Source organism: Hydra vulgaris, chromosome 02 (assembly GCF_038396675.1).
Source record: "Hydra vulgaris chromosome 02, alternate assembly HydraT2T_AEP".
In the NCBI taxonomy this organism is placed as follows: Eukaryota; Metazoa; Cnidaria; class Hydrozoa; order Anthoathecata; family Hydridae; genus Hydra; species Hydra vulgaris.
The window spans coordinates 17,127,706-17,150,163 of NC_088921.1; the positions used below are offsets into that span (position 1 = coordinate 17,127,706).

The 22,458-nt window shown below is 28.7% G+C and overlaps 1 long non-coding RNA gene across 1 annotated transcript; it reads right to left on the reverse strand.

Annotated features, from left to right (window-relative positions):
* Positions 1-21,843: 21,843 nt before the first annotated feature.
* On the reverse strand, positions 21,844-22,458 carry LOC136076415 (uncharacterized). The gene is made up of 2 exons (XR_010636253.1): positions 22,255-22,458; positions 21,844-22,170 (listed from the first exon to the last, which is right to left on the reverse strand). It is a non-coding gene; the product is annotated as an uncharacterized LOC136076415 (long non-coding RNA).

The window sequence follows — 22,458 nt, forward strand, 5'->3', positions numbered from 1 at the left end:
AAGAAACTTACATTCATATTACTTAGATATAATATCAAAAAAAAAATATTTCGTATGTTTTTATATTTGCCTATAAAAAATATATATTATCACAGAAAGTACATTTTCGTAGCAAAGTTTAGCATGTAACAAAGGAGTGTCATAAGTTTAGGATCGTCCATAAATTACGCAACGCTGAACTTCATTTATAAACAAAACAAAAAAGATCAAAATTATTCCTTTGCAGAGCCTTAAATTATATTTATTTTCAAGTTAAAAGTTCAAAATAGCAGATAAAGTTTAATGAAACCGCCGTGTAAAAGTGCTTAAGATCTCCTACACCTGTTTTTAAGTATATTTGCGTTGCTTAATTTAAGGACGATTTCTTATGAAGCAATTTATTGTTAGGAATTGTCCTTAAATAACCCTAATTTTAATAAATGAACAAAACAAAAATGACCACAGGTTTATGAACGATGCCGATGCATCGGTTTTGGTAACCTTCGGCCGATGCCAATTGTTTTGAAAACATCAGTTTTTTTTATTTTTGTTTTTCTATATTGAATGCAAAAATACAATTATTCCATAAACGAAAAAGCATGCATAAGCCTAATTTAATATATAGACATATCTGCAAACACTAAACCAATTTTTTTTTTTCGGTTTTTTATTTTCATACTTAAATAATATCTTTTTTTTAATCTAGAACAGAAATTATATGAATTTTGTATTCAAACTATACAAAAAGAAAAGTTTAAAATCAAGAAATGTGAATTTACAAAAACTTTACCAGATAATATATATATATATATATATATATATATATATATATATATATATATATATATATATATATATATATATATATATATATATATATATATATCATATATATAAATATATATATATATATATATATATATATATATATATATATATATCAAGAGGATTTGGATTTTATATATTTGAAAACAATCTTTATTTACTGATTATTTGAAAAAGTATTGATTCAAATTATGGCCAATGCTGATGGATTGGACAATGCATTGTGATAGAGCTCTACAAATTTGACATCGGCTAAAAGAAGGCATCGGTGTATCCCTAATATTTATAGCAATTTTTATAAATGAAAAATGTTCAGTATACGAATTAGACTATAATACAGCCACTATGACCAAAAAGTCCGCCTAGTTTGAGCAAGATGAACCTAATTCCAAAATATCAGCCTAGTTTGAGCAAGATGAACCTAATTCCAGTATAAAAAACAAGACCAATACTTTTATGAGCTAAGTTTTAAAAATTTGGAGATTTACTAAAAATTTGGAGAATTACTAAAAATTTGGAGAATTACTAAAAATTAACAGATTAGACGGTTAACAAATGAATAATAAGTAAAACACGTTTTTAAAAAGTAACTTTAAATTTTGTTTTAATAATCTATAAATATGTTCATAACTGAGACATCTGGGATTCACATGGGATTCTAAACATTCAATTAATGTTTCACTCAGTTATACAAATGTTGATGAAAAAACTTTAAAGCTGTTGTTCAAACACTCAAAACAACCAAAAATCAATTTAGGATTCGGTTTGCCCACCCAAGTTATATTTCCTATTTATATAAATCAATGCTTTATAGTCCCTACCTTAACTTATGGTATAAGGCTATATGGGAATGATTCTGTTTTGATGAAAAACCTAGATATAATTGAAAGGAGTGTACTAAAATCACTTTTAAATGTTTCGAAACACAGTAGGAACTATACGAATTTGCTAATTAAGTTTCAGGGAATTTTAAAAAGTGTTCAACAAAATAAATGAATCTTGTTCCTTTTTAATATTAAATCAACTGTAGACATTATCTTTTCACAACTAAAATACCCTTTATTTCAATATTCATTTGTTGGTGACATCCAGGACCTATGCCGTTATCAGATATTAAATTTTCAAAATTTATTTCAAAATAAAATGAAGGTAAAAATAACACTTTCTAAAAGTGAAATCCCTCCGAAGTTGAACAAACTTTGAAGTATGCAATAGAGTGCTGGAATGCAAAAGAACAAAAAGACATTTTTAAACAAATTCTGGATGAAAAATTTTTTAAGTGAAAATCACCAGAAATAACTTTCTTATTTTTCTTTTTGTCTTGTAAACTGCATTAGGTGTTAAATAAATAAAATAATGATAATAATCTATTATCAATAATAATAATAATAATCTATAACATTAATCTATAGAAATGTCATAAACATGTTAATAAAGATCTCACAAAACATACTAGTTAATTACGGCTTTATTACATGTAGCTTTTTTTTTTTATGTTTAATAAATTAAATACAGTCAGTCACAAAAGTATTCGTACACCTTACAATTTGAGAAAACACTTAATAAAAACCATTTTAAATGCAAAAAAATAATTTTATATCAAAGTATATTAAATTTTATATCGTACAAGAAATAAAAAATAGTTAACTAAATAAAAATATTTATTTGTAAAACTGAAAAAGTTTAATTTTTGATTTATGATATGTCGCAAAAGTTTTCGTAAACCAAGCAAAACCTGCAAAAAAAAAACAAGAATACGTAAAATTAAAAAATCTTTAGTATTTTGTTGAGCATCCTTTGGCATTTACACAAGCTTTTAATCTTCTTTTCATCGATGACACTAATTTTTCGGTATAAGAAGACGGAATTTTATTCCAAATTCTAGTAAGATATTTTTTAGCATATCAACACTTGTTATTCTATGTTTCCTGACTTGTTTGTCTAAATAATCCCACGCATTTTCTATTGGGTTAGAGAATGCGTGGGATTATTTAGACAAACAAGATCTCTGATTGGGGAGGAGAATGCAGTTGTTTTTGAACATTGTAGAGCAACCATGATTTTACAACATAAGCAGTGTGTTTTGGATCTCGATCCTGATGAAGTATCAAATTATTTTCTAACTTTAATTTAGCCGCATCTGATTTAAAATTAATTTTTATAACATCCAAATATACCCAGCGATCCATTTTAGACTGAATAAATACCAAATTTCCCACTCCAGCTGCAGGCATCGATCCCCAAACCATCACACTTCCACCTCCATGTTTCACTGTCGGAATTAAATTCGGAATTTCTCCATATTTTTCCACGGCTATCAGGTCCGAAAATGTTAAATTTACTCTCGTCAGTAAATAAAACTTTGTTCCAAAATTGTTCATCTTTCTTTTCATACTTTTTTGTAAACTCCAATCTTTTTTGTCTATTTTCTACACTAATAAACGGTTTCTTTCAAGGTACTCTGCCATTTAATCCGAATTTTCTAAGTATTCGTCTAATATTTTGTGAATGAACTCTCTTTCCAATTTCAAGTTCAACATCTACTGCTAATTTTTAATGCACTAATACGTGGATTTGAATTGACTTTTTTAATTATACTCCTGTCTCGTGAATTTAAAATTTTTGGTCGGCCACTTCAACAGTGGAATGTGTTTTACCAACAATTTTGGCAATTTGACGAAGAGATTTTTTTTCTTTATGGAATTTTATTATTAATTCACGCATGTCATCAGACATGTGATGTTTCATATTTATACTCATGTTTATAACTAAATTTTTGTTGAAAAAAATATTAGTATCTTAATAAAAATTTATGAACTAACAAATTTGAATAAGTTTTAACCAACTACTACGGAATTGTATAATATTAGGTATTAGTTTTATTAGTGTACGAAAAGTTTTGTGACATATTATAAAATCAAAAATTAAACTTTTTCAGTTTTACAAATAAATATTTTTATTTAGTTATTTATTTTTTATTTCTTGTACGATATATTCGTGTTATTTTGGTATAAAACTATTTTTTTTTGCATTTAAAATGGTTTTTATTAGGCGTTTTCTCTAAATTGTAAGGTGTACGAAAACTTTTGTGACTGACTGTACTTATAGTTTCAGTTCTTCTTTATTTTTGTCTATTAATATTAGACAGAACTGAAAAGATTCCAGCAATTGGTTGTCAATAAGACCTTCGATAATAACTTAATCATCACTGCTATGTTTAAGAATTTCTTCTACTGTTATCGGTTTAGCTAAATAGTAATTATTAACTGGTATATGTCTTGGATCATTTTAAAATTGTCAGTTGTCTGATCAACAGTTAATTCAATTATGCAACAATATTTGAACACTGTTGTGTTCAAACGTTGTGGCATAACTGCAAACGTAACTCAACAACATCAACTTAGCTATATCTATCAATTCTACAAAACTTTGGGAGAAGATGAGTAGAGTTGGTCACCATTGATTCTTATAATGCTAACAATAGATAGCTTAAAATATCTCAAATTTTCTGATCATCAGCCATTCTAAAATGCAAAATTGTAATTTTCTAAACATCAGTCATTCTAGAGTGCAAAACTTTATATAATAAATTATTAAAATGTTTATTCTAAGATTAATTTTCATTAAAGTTTCATTTGAAAACAAATTCCTACGTAAAAAGTAATAGTAATAGTATTTAAAACTCTAACTGCATTAACAGCGAGTGAGTTAAAAACTCACTTTGACAGCTTTGGATGATATTAATTTATATAGATACAATTTAATAAATAAATTCAAAAAATTTGAACAAAAATAGTCTTTTAGTTAATATTTGAAGCTAAATATACGTCTAATTTGTTCTTGAAATTGTTTACGTTTGTTGAATTGACAATTTTCAATGGCAATGCGTTCCATAAAATTCGCAGTTCTGTTTATAAGAAATTCGTGTTTTGGTATATACTTGGTTTGTTATCTACTGTATTTCTTATTGTGACCTCTGTGTTATTTAGAGAAAGTTTGTTTGTTTAAAAGTTTTACTTTTTCGATTTTATTGAAAATTATAATTACTTGAATAAGATCTCCTCTTTCTCTTCTTTCTTACAATGTTGTTGATTAAGTGTCTATAAACGTCTAACAAAAGTTGTGTATAAATGCTTGACAAGATGCTGATCTAAATGGGCAAAAGATCAAAGGGACAATGTTCGAGGGTTGGTAGCAGCACCTTAAAACACTTTTTATTCAAACATTTTTAAAATCCACTATAATTTTATGATCTAGAACACATTGAAGGGGTACCAACAGATATTTTCAAAAAAGGTTGTTTTAGAATCACCCTAAGGTGCAGCTAAGTCATAAATAGAATCTTTAGAAACGACTCTGCATAATCATAAGCTGACATTTTTTATGAAGTATGTAAATAATTTAAAATAAATAAATATTTCTAAAGTAATAAATGTTTTATGTTCAATACCTTCAAACCCACACGATATTTTTAATCTAAAGTATTTATGATATAAATATTTGTTTTAACGTTGCTTCTATTGTAAACATCCGCCAACTAAACTAACTTTGTTTTTATTGGCTGAGATCATATCAGTTTCAAAAAAAGTCAAATTTCACAAGAATAACGCAGAAACTAAGACAGAGACTTTAGATAATATCATAAAAATTAAGAAAATGTGACTGGAATATGGTTACTGGCTCGAATTCGGTCACTATACCCAAGCGATCTTTAGCATACACCGAAAGTATGTTGAGAAAACTGTTTAAACTGCGGAGCTGTAAAGTTTTTTTATATTTACGTGCAAACGAAAAACAACCTCTACCTACTTTTAGTGCATGCTAAAGATCGCTGACCGCATCAGGATTAGGTATGCATTGTTATCCGTTTGCGCGTAAGTATAAAAATTTTTCTATGTTCGCATTTTAAACAATTTTAACAATCTACTTTTGGTGAAATATAAAATATTAATTTAATAGTAAAGCAAAAGTATATTTTTATTATTATCAGGGCCGTCCCGAAGAGATCTTAAAGGAGGATGACATTGCTGTTTTTTGCCGATTAGCCTAGAAATTTTTTTTTGCCAAATAAGATAAAAAAAAAGGCCTTGTTGGCTGACATTTGCCGACTGCCAACTATAGATCCAAGTTTTCCGACTCCAGTGTTTAATTTGCCAGCTAATAAGTTTTGTATGGGGGCTAGTCACTCCCCTCGGGACGCATCTGATTATTATTAATACTATTTAAAAATGGTTTTTTGAAAATTAAGCTTAATGTTGTTTTAAATTATTTAATAGAATTTAGTGCCGAGTTATCGCATTTACTCGCTAATTATCTTTTACTATTATAAAATGGTCACAGACTAACTTTTTAGCATAAAGGTTTTTTGTGTTAGTTAGAGTTCATTTTATCGAAATGCCTCATAAGTGTGTAAACAGCGGTGATAACTTTTGTTATGTGCGAGATAATTTTCTTTATAGAAATGTTCTCTGACTAGTAATTATCACTGCTATTTTGGGTGCAAAATTGGAGACCAAGAAAAAGCGTGGCTCCACATATATGTTGCAATACTTGTACTTTTAACCTTCAGAACTGAATCAATTAATTTTCTCCTCCATGTTTTACGGTAAGCAGTTGGGATTTGGGATAATATTTTAAACCTACTGGATGTCAAACAAACTTTATTCTATCTGATCCCTACTGAATAAACTTGTTTTCATTCCCAAAAAGAATCTCTGACCAATGTTGTCTATTCCAGTTTAAATACTGTGATATTAATTTTTCTCGATTGTTTGAGTTTTTCAAGGAAAATGTTTTTAGGATGGTCATCTTCTAAACACATTTGCGTGTCGCAAACAACGTTTTATAGTAGAAATACTACAATTCATTCCATAAAAACGTTTCACTTGCTCATTTAAAGCAGAAGCTGTCAAAAGAAGTTTTTCGTTTCTCAGTATCACGAGCGTTTTATCTTGACGATATGTTGTTTTGTGTGGTCTTCCTCATTTCTTTCAAATTTATCTGGATCCCTTAAGTTCATATCTCTTCATTATTCATCTATCCACACATCTACTTGGTTTATAAAATTGTGTTGCCTTAAATAATAAATTTCCATTTGAACTGATCTTGCTATCAACTTTTTCACTGGAGATATTAGGCCGGGTGAATAAAAAAAGCAACTGCTTTTAATTATTTTTTTTGGAGTAATAGCTAAGCTTTACGTGAACAAAAATTTGAACAAATACTCTCATTTTTTTATTCACGTAAAACTGAGCAATTAACTCCAAAAACGTGAACAAAAGTTTGAGGAAAGTTGCTCAAAATTTTATTTACGTAAAGCTGATTATTTTTATTCACCTGGCCTATTATACTTTTCTTAAAGTACGTGATATATTATTATTATAAATGAAGCTTTTTAATTATTTCCACAAAGTAATTATTTCCAATATCAATAAACTAGTATATTTTTGGGAAAAATGTGAAATGTTTTAGATCTTTTGCTTTTCCTACAATATTGAGAGAGCCAATCAAGTATGTCGTTGTAGGGACACGATATATTTTAAGTGCGAATTGGATGAGTACCAATGGAAATAATTTAAAAATGAAAAATAATCATGATTGAAGCTGCGTGTTAATTTATACGATGTCTATGTTCTCCCCTATACATTCTTTAAAAATTCTATTCAGGTTTTCAAAATCAAACAAATACAAAACAAGTTATAATGTTAAAAGATTTAATCATCGTTAATCATCGTATGTTAAATATAAACCCAATTAGAGTAAAAACTATCCAAAGTCTCTCCAGTCTTTCATGTTGTAGAGTGCGATCTGACCATTATCAAACAAAAGTATGGCTCTTCTGTGGATCCAGGAAAAAAATTGTGCAGCACATCCACTATAAGACCCAAAGAAGTTTTTGATGCCACAAAACATATAAAGTTAGAACTTTAAAAAGGTTTCTTTTATTTATTAAGATTTTTGAAAAGACAATCAACCATAATGACCAAGCTATCAAGTACCTCAAAGACAAATTTCCAAGACTGGATGAGGCCAAACAAATGGAAAGTGTGTTTACTGGTCCATAGATATGTGGACTTTTGAAAGATGAACATATATATCTAATTCAATAGAGTTTTATGGAAAATGCCTGGAAATTCATCAAGTTTTCGGGTAACAATTTTGTAAATTCCAAAATTTTTTTTTCAAAATTATTAAAAAAGAAAGCAGATAACGGTGAGAAACATATGACGAGACTTCTCTCAGCCTACCATAAATTGGGCTTCAAAATGAAGATTTATTTTATGCACATTTATTTGGATTTCTTCCATAATAACTGTGATGCAGTTAAAAATCAATACGGTAAACTTTTCTATCATAAAATAGAAAGATGGAAAACAGGCATCAGGGAAAATGGAGTCTCGATATGTTAGAAGAATACATATGAACTGCGGTGGATGGTGTGCGGGGAAAAGATGTGGAAAATACATTTTACATACACAGCATTGATATACATATTAAAGAAGCAAAAAAATTTAAGATACGAATTTTTTTTTTTTTGATTAGTTTTTTTTAAATAACAATGTCATTGAAGATAAAATATATTTTTTAGTTGCTTGGGTGCTCCAAGATGTCTTTACGATCATATCACATAGCACCGTGGAAACAATATAACTGGGAAGATCAGACCTACATTCTTACCAATTTTTCGTATATACGGCTAGAGCCGGCTTCGAACCAAGGGCCTCTTGGTCCGAGGTTCAAAGCTAATTTTAGTCCAGTAAGCGAAATTGGTTAGGAAGAAGGCGTTAACTTCCTAGTTAAAAGCTTTTCCGCGGTGCTCTGTGATAAGACCGTTAAGACTTTCGTCTTGTCAAAAAGCTAGTGTTCTAACCACTGTGCCATGGTCACTTAAAAACCTTAGTAACCACACAAAAAAAATTGAGAAAACGGCTGTCAAATCAAATAATTATAATAGACAATCTATTATACTCGTTTATTATGTTCATCTATTTCACCTCTTTGGTTTAATTAAACTACCATTTCTTACAACATGTGTGTATATATTTTTATATTTTTGCAACTACAAACTACGAAAAGAAACAATGATAAGAAGCAATGACATGAGTTTTTCATTTATTCATAAAATAAAGAAAAATTTTAGCTTGTATATATTGAAACTTAGCTTGTATGATTTATTTAAAAAATTTAACTTGTATATATTGTAAATAATTGTATATATTGTAACTTAGCTTGTTTATACTGAGAGCTTTCATTTTATATAAAAAAAAGCTTAGCATGGGCAAAACGGTCCTTGGAATTTATAAGACGTGCAACATGCTTTATTGTCAATAGATAGGTTCAAGTTTACTTTGTTTATACAATTAATGATGTGTATGCATACACTCTAAAAAAAAGGTAGAAGTTTCTATATTAGGGCAGAATACGTGACCTTTAGTTAGGTATAATATTTAGCCTTCGTAAAATAATATTTAGCCAAAAAAGAATATTATATTACAAATAATCTTTTTTCATACAATTTTCTAACTTAAAAGTATAATTCTCTACCTAATAGAGTAGAAAGTTTTAGAAAATCAATACTCAGAGGTTAAAGCAGGGGGAACGTAGGGCAGCGCCGCTCCTCCTTAGCCGACAAATCACAAAATTGTTCCGCTTCTCTATATATTTTTCCCAGCCACTTCACTAACACTAACGCGTTTTTTTTAATGCGATTTCTATAAACTAATTTATTTCACGAATAAAAGTAGAAGATCATTTTAACTTTACGCGGTGATTTTTATTGAAGTTAAACAGCTGTTTTATTTTTGGTTTAATATAAGGCTTTGCAAAGGAAAACTTGTGATCTTTTTTGATAAGTTAAGGCAATATTTAAATTATTCGAATTCTTTTATCTGAAATTAGCATGGTTTTGTTAGCGTATTGTGTCTAAACAAGAGCTTTAGATGTGATAACTTGTTTTGCTTCATTAGAGAAAAATTTTTCCATTAGAGAAACGTAACTGAATCTGAAATGACAAATGGTCAAGAAAAGGAATCATAATAACATTCTTGTAGTACTCATATTACGATTAAATTGTTTTTCTAATATACGAGGCTTGTGCTCATTAACACAAACACTAGCTGCCGATACTACTACCTCACTATACCAACCACCATGTTCAATGTCTGATCTTAGTCGCTGTAAGGCAACATGTAAGAGAGTTACTTTTTCATGCGACGCTAAAACGTCAAAGTTTGTCGATTGAAATTGTTTTGAAATTGGTCTTGTTATCTCTAAAGAGCGAGACACAACTACTAGAGTAACAATAAACTAAATAGAACGAGTGGCAAAAAAATAACTATTTGCATCAAGCATTTCGAATCATGATTCGAAGTTTTTTCTTCATTATTTTTCATTTTTGTTGTTGTTGTTATTTTAGGTGCCCCAAGAAGACCTAATAGTCTTGTCACAGAGCACCGCGGAAGTGCATTTAACCAGGAAGTTTACGCCTCCTTCCTTATATGGCGCGAAAACTTGTCCAGAGCTCGTTTTCGAACCTGGATCTCCTGCTTATAGAGCAAACGCTCTAGCCACTGCGCCACGGTCGCACATTATTACCTCAAAGCATTTGAGAATAGCAGGAAGTACCTCTAAAAACACATCTAGACCATTAGTTCTGGCAATCCATCTTGTACGACATACATCAATGAGGCGAGAATGGCGAGCTTCTGGAAACAGAATATCTCCCCGCCATATTACCAGCACCATCATAACCTTGACCAACATCAAATTTCATTTTTAATCCTAACTGTTTAACAGTGTTTAAAGTTTGGTTTGCCAATGCTTCTCCAGACAAGCCCGAATCACATGGAATAAAGCCCAAAAAAAAATCACAGATTTGACAATTATTATTTACAAAACGCGACACAAGTGACATTTACTCCACATTGCTAACATCAGATGCTTAATATTGAAAAAACATTTGGCTTTTTTAATTTCAGATGTTAATTTAGAAACTATAGAATTATTACAATTATTTATCAGCTCATTTTGAGTAGTTTTAGGTTGATATGTAGATTTTTACAAACAGTAACAATTTTCCCACCCACCAAATCATTTTCTGCGCAAGTGGATATTAATTTTTAAATTGCTTGAAGATTACGTTAGTTATTATTTTCATTTTCATAGTAAAAAGAACCATCTTGGTGTCCTCGGAGAAGCATGTTTTGTTTGCCACACACAATAATTGACAGAACTTTTGGTTTTAATATTTTTCTATTTTTCCTGACTTGTTCATCAATTACTGCGTTGAAATTTAAATCAATAAAATTTATCTTTTATTCCATACATTGGCGAAAATGAGTATCCTTAAGAGCTGCAGTTAGGAGAATTAGTGAGCTTTTAGCATGTTTATAAAAATTTTTAATGGCCTTAGAATATACCACAAATGGAGATTTATAAAGCTGATCAAGTTTGCTTCCATAACAAATTGATTCTTCAGATCCGAAAATAACACAATTAACACAAAAAGCATCTTTTTTTATTTTCTGAATCTGCAAGCTGAGAGAAAAAACAGAGCCAAGAGAATTGAAAAGAGCAGCTTGATTTATTGCATTTGAAATAAAAACTAAAAACTTGTTTATGAACATTTTTAAGTAAATCATATTTTTCTACATTGCTCAAATAACTAATTCCATAAGTTCCATAGAACCCAATATCATATTTGTTTACAAAACATCATATTTGTTTACAAAAGGTAGTTCACGATAATTTCCAAAAATAGAAGAACCACTTTCTGAGTATACATTTTTTGGTGGCTCGCTAGATGTTGAAGAATAATTTGCAGCGACAGATTGTGTAGAACTTCTTATTTTATATGGCGATGATACTGAATACACTTTTTTTCCTGCAGGAAAAGGTGACTTAATATATAATAGTAAATTGATCAATTTTAAGTTGCTTTCTTTTTTTGAAGGAAGTACATTCACTTGACCTTAATATCTCTACTTCCTGAGAAAAATCTAGAAACAAGATAGTAGATTTTAAAGTAGCAACCTGATTTGTCTGAGTTAATTTAACAGGTAATTCAGCTTATTTAGGTGCAAAAATATCAGGAATATTGTATTTTTAGATGAACTTGTTTAAGATATTAGAGGGACAAAATGATCTCTGTTTACTGATATATTAGAGGCCTGATTAAATCCTGCGATAACTAAAGAGCAACAAAAAATGTGTACTTTTTTTGAAGAGTGTTCAACACGAGGTCTAATAGTGCAATTAAAAAACATATCGTAAACATTCTTCTCAACTTTTTTATATCATTTTCACAAGGATAATATGACTCAATTTGCATTCCAATAACACTCGAGAGCACACATAGTTAAAATTAAAGAATAAGAATAGTTTGTAGCAATATTGAGACTCTGATATGACACTTGGTATTCTGTTATTTTTTACAATAGAAATCATTGCTTTTAGCAAAATAGTAATAGAAAAAGCAGTGTTTTCATTGATGGCTCGAGAATTTGTAGATAATTGTTTTGAGAAAAAATAATTGGATCATTTAAATAAAAATTAGCATATATATGAAACTTTACTAGTTAGACATCTAAAGTATTCTAACAAAGAATCATTGACTATTAACGTTAAGAAGCAGTTTCCATGTGGAGTAGTTCTAATAATTTTCTAAAAATTAACATCAATGTTTAAGAATAAAAAAAACTATAACTGATGACACTTGTTAACTACAAAATAATATCTTAAAAGTTCTAATAATTTCCAATACTTTAGTACAAAAAAATATACAGAAATGAATATGAAATCTCCAGCCCCCCCCCCCCTTTATTTTTTTTTTAATTCTAATTATGATAGAGAGTTTTTTGCTAATTAAGAATCGTATAAAAACATAGGTCTCAAAATCAACAGAAATTGCTCTAATTCGCTGTTGAAGTTTAAAAAAATACACTTAAATCATTAATAATATCGTTCCATTCAATCAAGATATCATCTCCTATAAGTGAATTCCAACCTATCTTTAACAAATACAAATCGATTGAAATAATATCTTACATCTTACAATAATAGGATTCAATATTCCCAAAGGATCATAAAAACTTGCAATGAATCTAAGAATACTTCTTTTAGTAGGTTTATTGTCCACTAAAGATAATAAATCCTGAAAGAAAAAAATAAAGTTATCATTAATTTTATCCCATTTTAAACCAAGAATTTTGCTTATGTCACTTGAGGTTGGATTGTTCTCTTTGATTAAACAACTAAGCTCCGTTGAATTTGACTCGAATTTTCTAAGATAAAAATTTCCTTCTCTTAAACACGATTTTGCTTTATTATAAAATATAAGTCCTTCGGATACAGAATCGAAACTTGCATTTAAATCACCAACATGTAACAATTGAATTAATTTCTTGCTAAAATCAAAATCGTTCGCAGCATAATGTTTAGCGTGATTAATTAAGGTCGCATATAAAAAAAAAGGAGAAGAGGTTACGCGAAACAAAACTCGACACAATCGATAAACACTTATATCAGCATTTTTTAAATTAATATTATCTAAATCAAATAAGTCTTTATACCATATAAATCTTACAAAGTCACAATGCTTTTCAGCTAATGCAATGTTTAAAAATGCTTTCTCAATATCGGCAATTAAAGCGATTCACTTTGCACGAAAACGTAAAAGTATACTATATAATGAAGTTGTAAGTGATGGTCATGATGTACAACCACTTGCATCGAAAACTATACGCGCCTTTGAAGTTAGTTTATCTTCACGTATTACAGGACGGTGAGGTAAATAGTGAACGTCACCAATATTTGATTCAAAATTAGAGACTTTCTCAATAATGCCTTTAAGATAATTGATTCTTAATAATATTATTTAAGATGCAAATAAATCTCTATCGCCTGCAAGTTTTTTCTCTAATGCTAAAAACCTAGACTTGCATAAACTATAACTGTTGCCTATCACCGGATGATCTATTTTAAAAGGCAATTCAACTTCATACATGGCACCATTAAACATAATATTTTTCTGAAAGTTTTCATAAACAATCTTATCACTTTCACTAATTTTGGAATCACCCCATAATAAATTTAAGTCACTTTTAATTAAAATTTGTTCCCTATTGAAATCAGACGCAACCTTTAAAACGTGTGAAGATAAAACAGTTGAATTATCGATTTGATCCCTATTAACCATCAAGGGACCGCTTATTAAATATCCTAATTTAGATTTAATCGCTACGGGACCAGTAACTCCCCTTATAATTGAATTTTCCATAAATTTCCAATAAAAATTTGCTCCTATTAAGATATCAACTGATAAATTTTCTTTAGAATTATTATGATCGGCTAATCTAAGACCCTTAAGATGTTTATAATTATTACATGCTATATTAATATGATATCCACTTAAAAGGGAACATATATCCTTTACGAAACATTCAACACTTATAAAATAACCATAAATACTTTTAATAAAAACTCTCACTCTATCTAAGACTTCAGAAATGCTACCGTGCCCAAATATTTTAATGTTAATTTCTTTACTATCAATACGTTTTAGATTAAGTTTGGCACAAGTCTCAGAAGTTACGTAGCTTAGCTGCGAACAATTATCAAATAAGATTCGACATGCAGCAAATCTGGAATGATCTTGATTTTTAACAGTAGCTAATGCTGTTTGTAACAATACGGTTTCAGTTGGTTGAAGAACAGATTTAGAAGCAGAAAGAAAAGATGTACTCGCTACTTCAACTCGCTGTCTTTGTTGTTATTATGTTTTCTCTATTGTCACTGTCACAAATAGATACATAATGAAAACGATTGCATTTAAAACATTTTATTTTTGATGAACATTTATTGCTTTAATGTTTATTACTAAGACAACGAAAACAACATTTTTTATCACTTAAAATCTTTTTTCTAGCCGTAATGTTAGTTACTAATTTACACTGATGTGATTTGTGGTTATTATCGCAAAATAAACAAACAGGTGAATAAGGGTCACTTCTCTTTCAAATAAAAGTTTTCTTATCGTATTTACTATTCTGATTATTACTCGAATAAGTGAAAGGTAAAGTATTTTTGTTAGAAGAATTGATGTGTTCTCGCGCTCTTAACTCAGACTTTAAAATATCAAACACACCTTTAATTTCCCAGGTTCCATCGTCATTCAATTTACGACTAATAATTAAATTGAGCTCCTCTGGAAGCTTTTCAAGTATTATTGGGACAAGTAAAGACCCATACATCGAAGAATTAATACCAATATTTTCTAGACTCGTATCTGAATTTCAACCGTATGTAGAAGATTAGGCAAAGAACTTACATTTTTAATATTGTTAATGCGTTCAAGCTTTAATAGTTTTTTCATATAAAAGGAAACTGTTAATTGCTTATTCGAAAATCTTTGTTTTAAAATATCTAAAGCTATAATGTAATTATCGTTAAATAGTGACAGACCATTAATTGCTGAATATGCTTGTTCTTGAACCAAGTACCTTAAATAAGTCATTTTTCGAATATTACTTAGGTCATCATTTATATTTTATAGCACAGTCGAAATTTTCCCAAAAGGAATGCTAATTTTCCCAATTGCCGTCAAATGCTTCAATTTTCAAGGTTGGAAGTTTAATCATTTTATTGCTTTTAAATATTAATGTAGAACTTGCATCGTCGTTAGATTTAATAGAAAATTTATTTAAAAAATTGTTTATTTTCGAATTCTCGCTCTTGAAGCTTAATGTTAAGTTAATAGCTAAATCATCGTTAATTTGTAACTCATCCGCGTCATCAATTAAAATTGAAATTTCGTTATCTAAAATCTTAATTCTCTGAAATCTATAATTCGCCGTTTCTCTTAAATTAATAAGTTCTGATAAATTATCATTACGGTTAACGTCTTCCATTAAATCGTTGTCCTGATCGAATTTTTTTTTTTTATAGAATTAACATTTATAGTTCGCACTCTTCTTTTTGTTGTTAGTACAGACATTTCACAAATCTTAAAAGTATTTATTTCAGAATAAAGAAAGGCAATTAATTTTAGAATGTTTTAGTTAAATAGAACATTTTAAAGTTCTAATTTTCACGGACTTTAAAATTTTTTAATAGCTTGTAATAATTTATTTAAAAGAAACTTATCGGTAAACGAGGAACACAGAGCAATAAAGTAAAATTCAAAATGGCAGACAGTATTTCAAACAGGAGCCGTTAAATACAGGAATGGCTCCCTATTTTGATTGGATGAAAAAATTTTGGTTTACAAAGTCCGAAAAACATTTTTTCTCGTTTACCGGATATCGTGACTTGTTTATGTTATATATGGAACATGTATATGAAATATTATGAATATATTCTTTAGATCGGAGCAAATATTTTGACCAATCAAATTAGGGAGCCATTCCTGTAAAAGTCTTAGATTTTAGGTTTTATTTACCTAAACTTTATTTACCGCTATTGTTTTTAATTTATTTATAGTATTATAGTTTACTAACTTTGTTAATTTGTTTTTATGTTATTCTTAAAACATATACCGAGAGTGTTAAGTAAAACATGTACAGAGAGTAAAACATAATATTATATTATTTTTTGTTATACATTCAATGTGTAAATAAAAATTTCATTTATTTTTGTTAACTAATTTTTATTTTATTAATTTTATAAATAATTAAATAATAAAAAATTTTATAATTTTATAACTGTATTCTATTAAAATACAGTGTTTTTTATTAACACATTGATGGCATAATAATATGTTTTGTTATTGTAAATGTATTATAATACATTTACAATAGTTACCCTGTGTGTTACACACAGGTTTGTAATAGGTAAATGTAATAGGTAAGTGTATTATAATACACTTATCTATTACATTTACCTGTTACATTATTGCATTTAATAATTAACCTGTGTGTAACACTCAGATTAATTATTAAAATGTATTATTATACATTTACAATAATTAACATGTATTATTATACATTTACAATAACAAAGCAACACAATTTTTTACACGCTACTACTAAGGCAATACTTTTACATTCTAAGCTATGGCAATAATTTCAATCAGAGGTTTGTTGGTTCAAAATAAAATTAAAAGTTAAATTGATATGCTTCATAAAATTATATTGTTTAACTAATGATTCTCTATTAAATTGTTTTATTAACTAATAAAGTTAAATACATGTAGGTCAAAAGTTAAAATTAAATTAAGTTTTTAAATGATGTAGTTTTCTATAACTAAATTTTATCTTATTATTAGGATGTCAACAAATATTATCTTACTGCCAAGATTTTTCTTTAAAATATATGTCTTTAAAAAACATTGAGCGATCTAACTGTAAAATACACTATGTAAGCTAGTGTATTTTAAAATTTGATTCTATTTGCATTTTTTAATGACTAGATTTGTTCAATGTTGGAGTAAATTTCTGGCAAATTTTCTGATACCACAACAGCAATTCATCTCTTAACTAGTGTCTTTACCAGTCCTTTGAATGAGAGGTTGATTTTGAGGTGGTAAGCTGCTATCTACTCTTAATGCAGTACAACAATGCTTAGATAAAACTTGAGAAAACCTTTACCACCATCAATCCCAAGCTTAACAAAATATCCATCAGAAAATTTGCAAGTGAATAACTGATACACAAGACTTGACAAATCATTGCATTGAGCAACATCCTAAACTGTACCAGAATCTCCTTTCCATTGGTAATTTTTAAGTCACTGCGGGTGACTTAAAAGATATTTTTGGTTTAAATTAATAAAAACACTCATCTAAATATCCTCTACAGTCTGTTTTACTTTCAGCAGGATCATCAGGAAGCTTCTTGATAAACCTGCTGAAGGTGAAACAAACTGTAGAAAACATTTTGATAAGTGTTTTTAAAATTATATATATATATATATATATATATATATATATATATATATATATATATATATATATATATATATATATATATATATGACATCTTACTAAAATGATAATTTTAGTTTATTTTCAAATTTGTTCAACTAATGACAACTAGTGACATTTAAGTTAAGAGTTCTATAGAGTTTTCTATAGCTCAACTCTAAGTTATTCCAATAATGTGTCTACACTATACAATTTTTGCTTGAATTCAGTTTTCATTTATTCTGATCTGTCTTACCACAATTATTTGTTCCCCTACATTTTTTTTGCTGTTATTCCTTTGCCTCAGCTACTAGAATTTCAAGATCTTTGTTTTCTTTTATTGTCAAATTATGAAGCTCTTTGATTGATTTATATCTTAACATCTGCAAATTTACTCAGATTCTTTATTACAAAGTTTTTTTGACAATAATTTACTAGTTTTACCAGCAATGGTCTTGAACAATGTTATACAATATTGTCTTTTTTACCAAGCTGGATCACTTTAATTATATTTTTCTTAACAATATGTGAAGTAGTTATAGTAAATATTTGAATACAAAATTACTGATCTTTTTGGTATGATTTATCTAATGAGGTAACGTTACTTTCTGATACTCTAAATAGTATTATGTTGTTTGGCCTTCAACTTTGTTTTGTAATCTCCTAATTTATGAGTTTACCTGCACCAGAAATCTTTTACAAAACCAATGTGTCTGGTTAAAAAGTAAAAAAGGAGAGGGTCTTAAAAAGCTCTGGGTGGGTGGGAAAATTTTCTAAAAATTAATAAATGCTCCTTGTGTATAAAGCAGTTGAAATACATTTTTTTATGAACTCATTGCTCACAAAATGTAATCTTCCTACACACTCCACAAGCCCATTTCCCAGATGTTTTTGCTTGGTCATTCTTAACTGGATGACTAATGTCTTTATCATGTTAATCTTAGCTCTTTTGTTTCAATTCCATCTTTTCAACACTGAAACTTTTCAACACTATATATTAATTTTCCTTCAACTACATAAATTAGTTTTATGCTAAAATAAGTCTAAACTCTTTACAAATAGATTACAAGACGGTTATAAAAACCTAGGGTGTATCACTGAACAATGCTGCACACCAACCTTTACTTTCAAACTAACACTCTCTTTCTTTTGTTTTCATTTATGTTGTGATATTTTCATACGTAGTCATGAGAACTTTTTTAACATCTGAATATCATTAAACCCATCGCACAAGCTCTCATGGCACTTTTTCAACGTTAACAAGCAATAGGAGACTCTGAGCTCTATTAATAGCTCTGATTCTACTTCACTAAATTAAATTACCTGTGTATACAGCTTTTACTTTTTTTCGAATGAGGAAACCTACTTCAATAATATAATTGTTGTTACTTTATCAGCTTTATCTTAAACACACTTTTTTTTCTACAAAAAACTTATAAAAAACACCAATAACACAATAGAGTGAGCTAATTGAAACTTAAAAGCTGTCATATTATTGATTGAGATCATGTTAAACAATATGCTAATTAGGTCTGTTGTTATTTTTATACTAAATAAAAATTCTTTCTTTATCTATGGGTGGGAATTTTAGAAGGGGGGGGTGTCTTATTAAGCTTAAGGTGGGTGGGAAAATTTCCCAAAAATTAACAAACGTCCCCCTTTTTTTATCTAGGACTCGAGAGTATTTATAACTATAGAGCAAACATCTATTTTCATTTCTTTTTTTTTTCATAGACTTGTGTGTTTGTGTTAAGCTTGTATAAAATTTTACAAAGGTGTTGCCAATTTTTATGTATTCTTTATATGTTTATCTTTTAGAAGGCTACAAAGTAAAATTCAAAAGTAAATGATAATTAAATCTATATAATTCACCCCAAACAGTTATACATGAAGTCTAAGATGCAGATGGTGAAGATTTGCTGCACGTCACATCAATCAGAGTAATGTTTGTGATTACATCAAACACCTTATTAGAGTCATGATTTAGTAAATCTTGATGAAAAAAACTGTTTGGTAAAAAGTCTTTTACCAAAAAAAAATCTCTGTTATATTTAGAATTATTCAACTGTCTAAAAGATTACTTCTATAAAAAAAGTGTAGTGCATACATCTCGATGTGTTCTTTTTCATTAATTCTTTGTAAATAAAAAGTTAATTTGTCAATGCAATATATATCAAGTTTAGCCCATTTCAAAAAAGTGTGATTTTTTTAATAAAATGTAACACTAAGTAATCTAATGCTGAAAGTCCATAAAGTGCGCTTTGCCCATGCGCTTTGAAGTTTAGAGTTGCCAAATTAAGAAAATTTGTTTTGTCATATATTATACTGCAGAAAAACACTAAAATTAAGGTAAATTGAAAATATTAATTGCTCTGGTTACCAGCGAAGTCAGAAGCGATTGCCATAACAACAATGTCAAAAATTGCATGCTGTGTGCATGCAAGTGTTAGTTACCTAAATGAATTTATTTTTTCTGCAATTTATTTTTATGTTAAAATGCTAACGAAAATTAAATTCTTGTTGCTTTTTTAATATTCACGAATTGTAAGAAGGAAAAAATTAAAAAGCGCATTTTCAACTTCCATCAACTAGAAAAAAAGTTGATATCAAAATTTTTAACCTTGATTATAGCCAGTTATGAATTTTTTTTTTTTTTCAATAAAATAATTAGGGGTCGTCCGCAAATTACTTTACGCTATAAGGGGCAGGGGGTTTGGTGGTTTTGTGATGACTCGTACAAAACTTGCTTCTAAAGTGTTACGATTTTGAGACAAAAGGTGGGGGGGGGGGAGGGAGGGGGAAGGAGGGCTAAAAACGGTCAAAAATTGTGTGACGGATTTTATGGACGACCCCTTATCAAAAAACTACATTAGACTTTATATTCATTAGTTAACCGAAAAATTAAATTGACATTTAGTTTTGTAATTATTTGCATTATTCCAAGAAAAGTTTGTTTTTCAAGTTTAAAAAAATAAAAATCATAAATAATGTAATAAAATTATTATTAGTGAATTTTTTAACTCAAGATATTAACTGTTCTAATTACTCAACAAAAAAAATCAGCAATCCTGATTTCAACAATGCTTTGGATTGCATAACTTCTAAAAGTTGTGTGAAAAATGATAAAAAAAGAAAATTTGTGTACAACAAATTTTATTTTTTTATTTTTAAAAACACAGTTACAAAATAAAGTTAAAATTAGCTCATCAGTTTTTTAAATTTACATAAGAAAAACCATCTGAATGCAGAAACGAACAATGCATGCGACATCGTGATTTACATGCTCGCAAATGTTCTAGACATGCCAATTTGAAAAACTTTTTCGACCGTGCAAAGAGTACCTTGGATATGATATACCATAGGAATTTTTTTATGCTAAAGATTTGCAACCCGCTTTTTCTGTTTGCATTATAATTATAAAGTCTGATTCTTTAAATGAGTAACATGTATCAAACTAGTTTATAATATAAAACAGGATTTCCCTTCATTTGCCATTCTTTTAGCCAAATTGCAACACTGTCTTGATCATTGGCATGAAGTTGTATCGAAATAATGTTGAATGCTTTCTCTAGGTTTTTGATATCTTGACGCTGGGTTAAATGTAACCTGGATTGAACACAACTTGTTTCATCTCTAATATCATCTAGGATTCTATTTTTGGTTACACCCATTTTAAGTTTGCTAGCAATTTCTTGCCTTTGAACACTTGATTGAGAAATGTTGAATTTCATTTTTATGTCCATAGTGTGAATAACAAGCATTAACAATAACATGTCCATCTACGGTTTGGGTAACTTTAATGGTGGACGTGCAATTTTTAGCAATTTTTCGAGCACCTATTAAGTAGATATTTGAGATCATACCCAGTAGGCACAGCGACATGACAAAAACGTGAATTACACGTTATTTTGGCACGTGACATTTAGGTGACTTTTTGTTCCCCATGAAATGACCAATTCACGTGATTTATGGACGTGTTTTCACGTTACTTTTGGCACGTGATATTTAGGTAACTTTTTGGTTCCCATGAACTGTCTAAAAGACGTGCTTTTTACGTTAATTTTGGCACGTAATATTTAAGTAATAATTATGCTTTATAAAAACGAAGTGTTTGGATTCGTGTAAAGAAAAAAAACTCGTCGTCGAGGAAATATTTAATACGTATTAAATTACATGGTTTTATTAGTCAGTATATTAGTTCTTGACATAAACATTTTGAATTTGTAATAAAAGCTGCACTTTTGTTAAAATATCCTCCTTATATCCAATAAGTAATAAGTACAAAGTCATAGATCTGCAACTTACGAAGAGCACACTTCGATCCACAAAGAGCGCACTTCAAACTTAATCTAACGAATCAGTCGATATATTCTCCCATAAAAGCACGCTTCAAACATAATCTAACGAATCAGTCGATATTTTCTCCTATAAGAGTACGCATCAAACTTTATCTAATGAATCAGATTTAGCTGAAAGAAACGAATAAAATCTTAAATAATAATATGGTTATTTAATAACTATCTTAAATCACAAACTTTTAAAACAAATCTTACTTGGTAAGTTGCCAACCATTTTGGCAACAAGATTTTCTAGTTGTTTTCTTTTATCTAAATCATTAAATAATTTTAAGAAAACAATACTACATACAATGTAGAAAAATAAAAAAAGTCATTTGCCTTCTAATTTTATACTCTTATTGCTAAAAAATAAATAAGGATTTAATAAAAAAAGACATAACAAAAAAGTCGACAGATAAA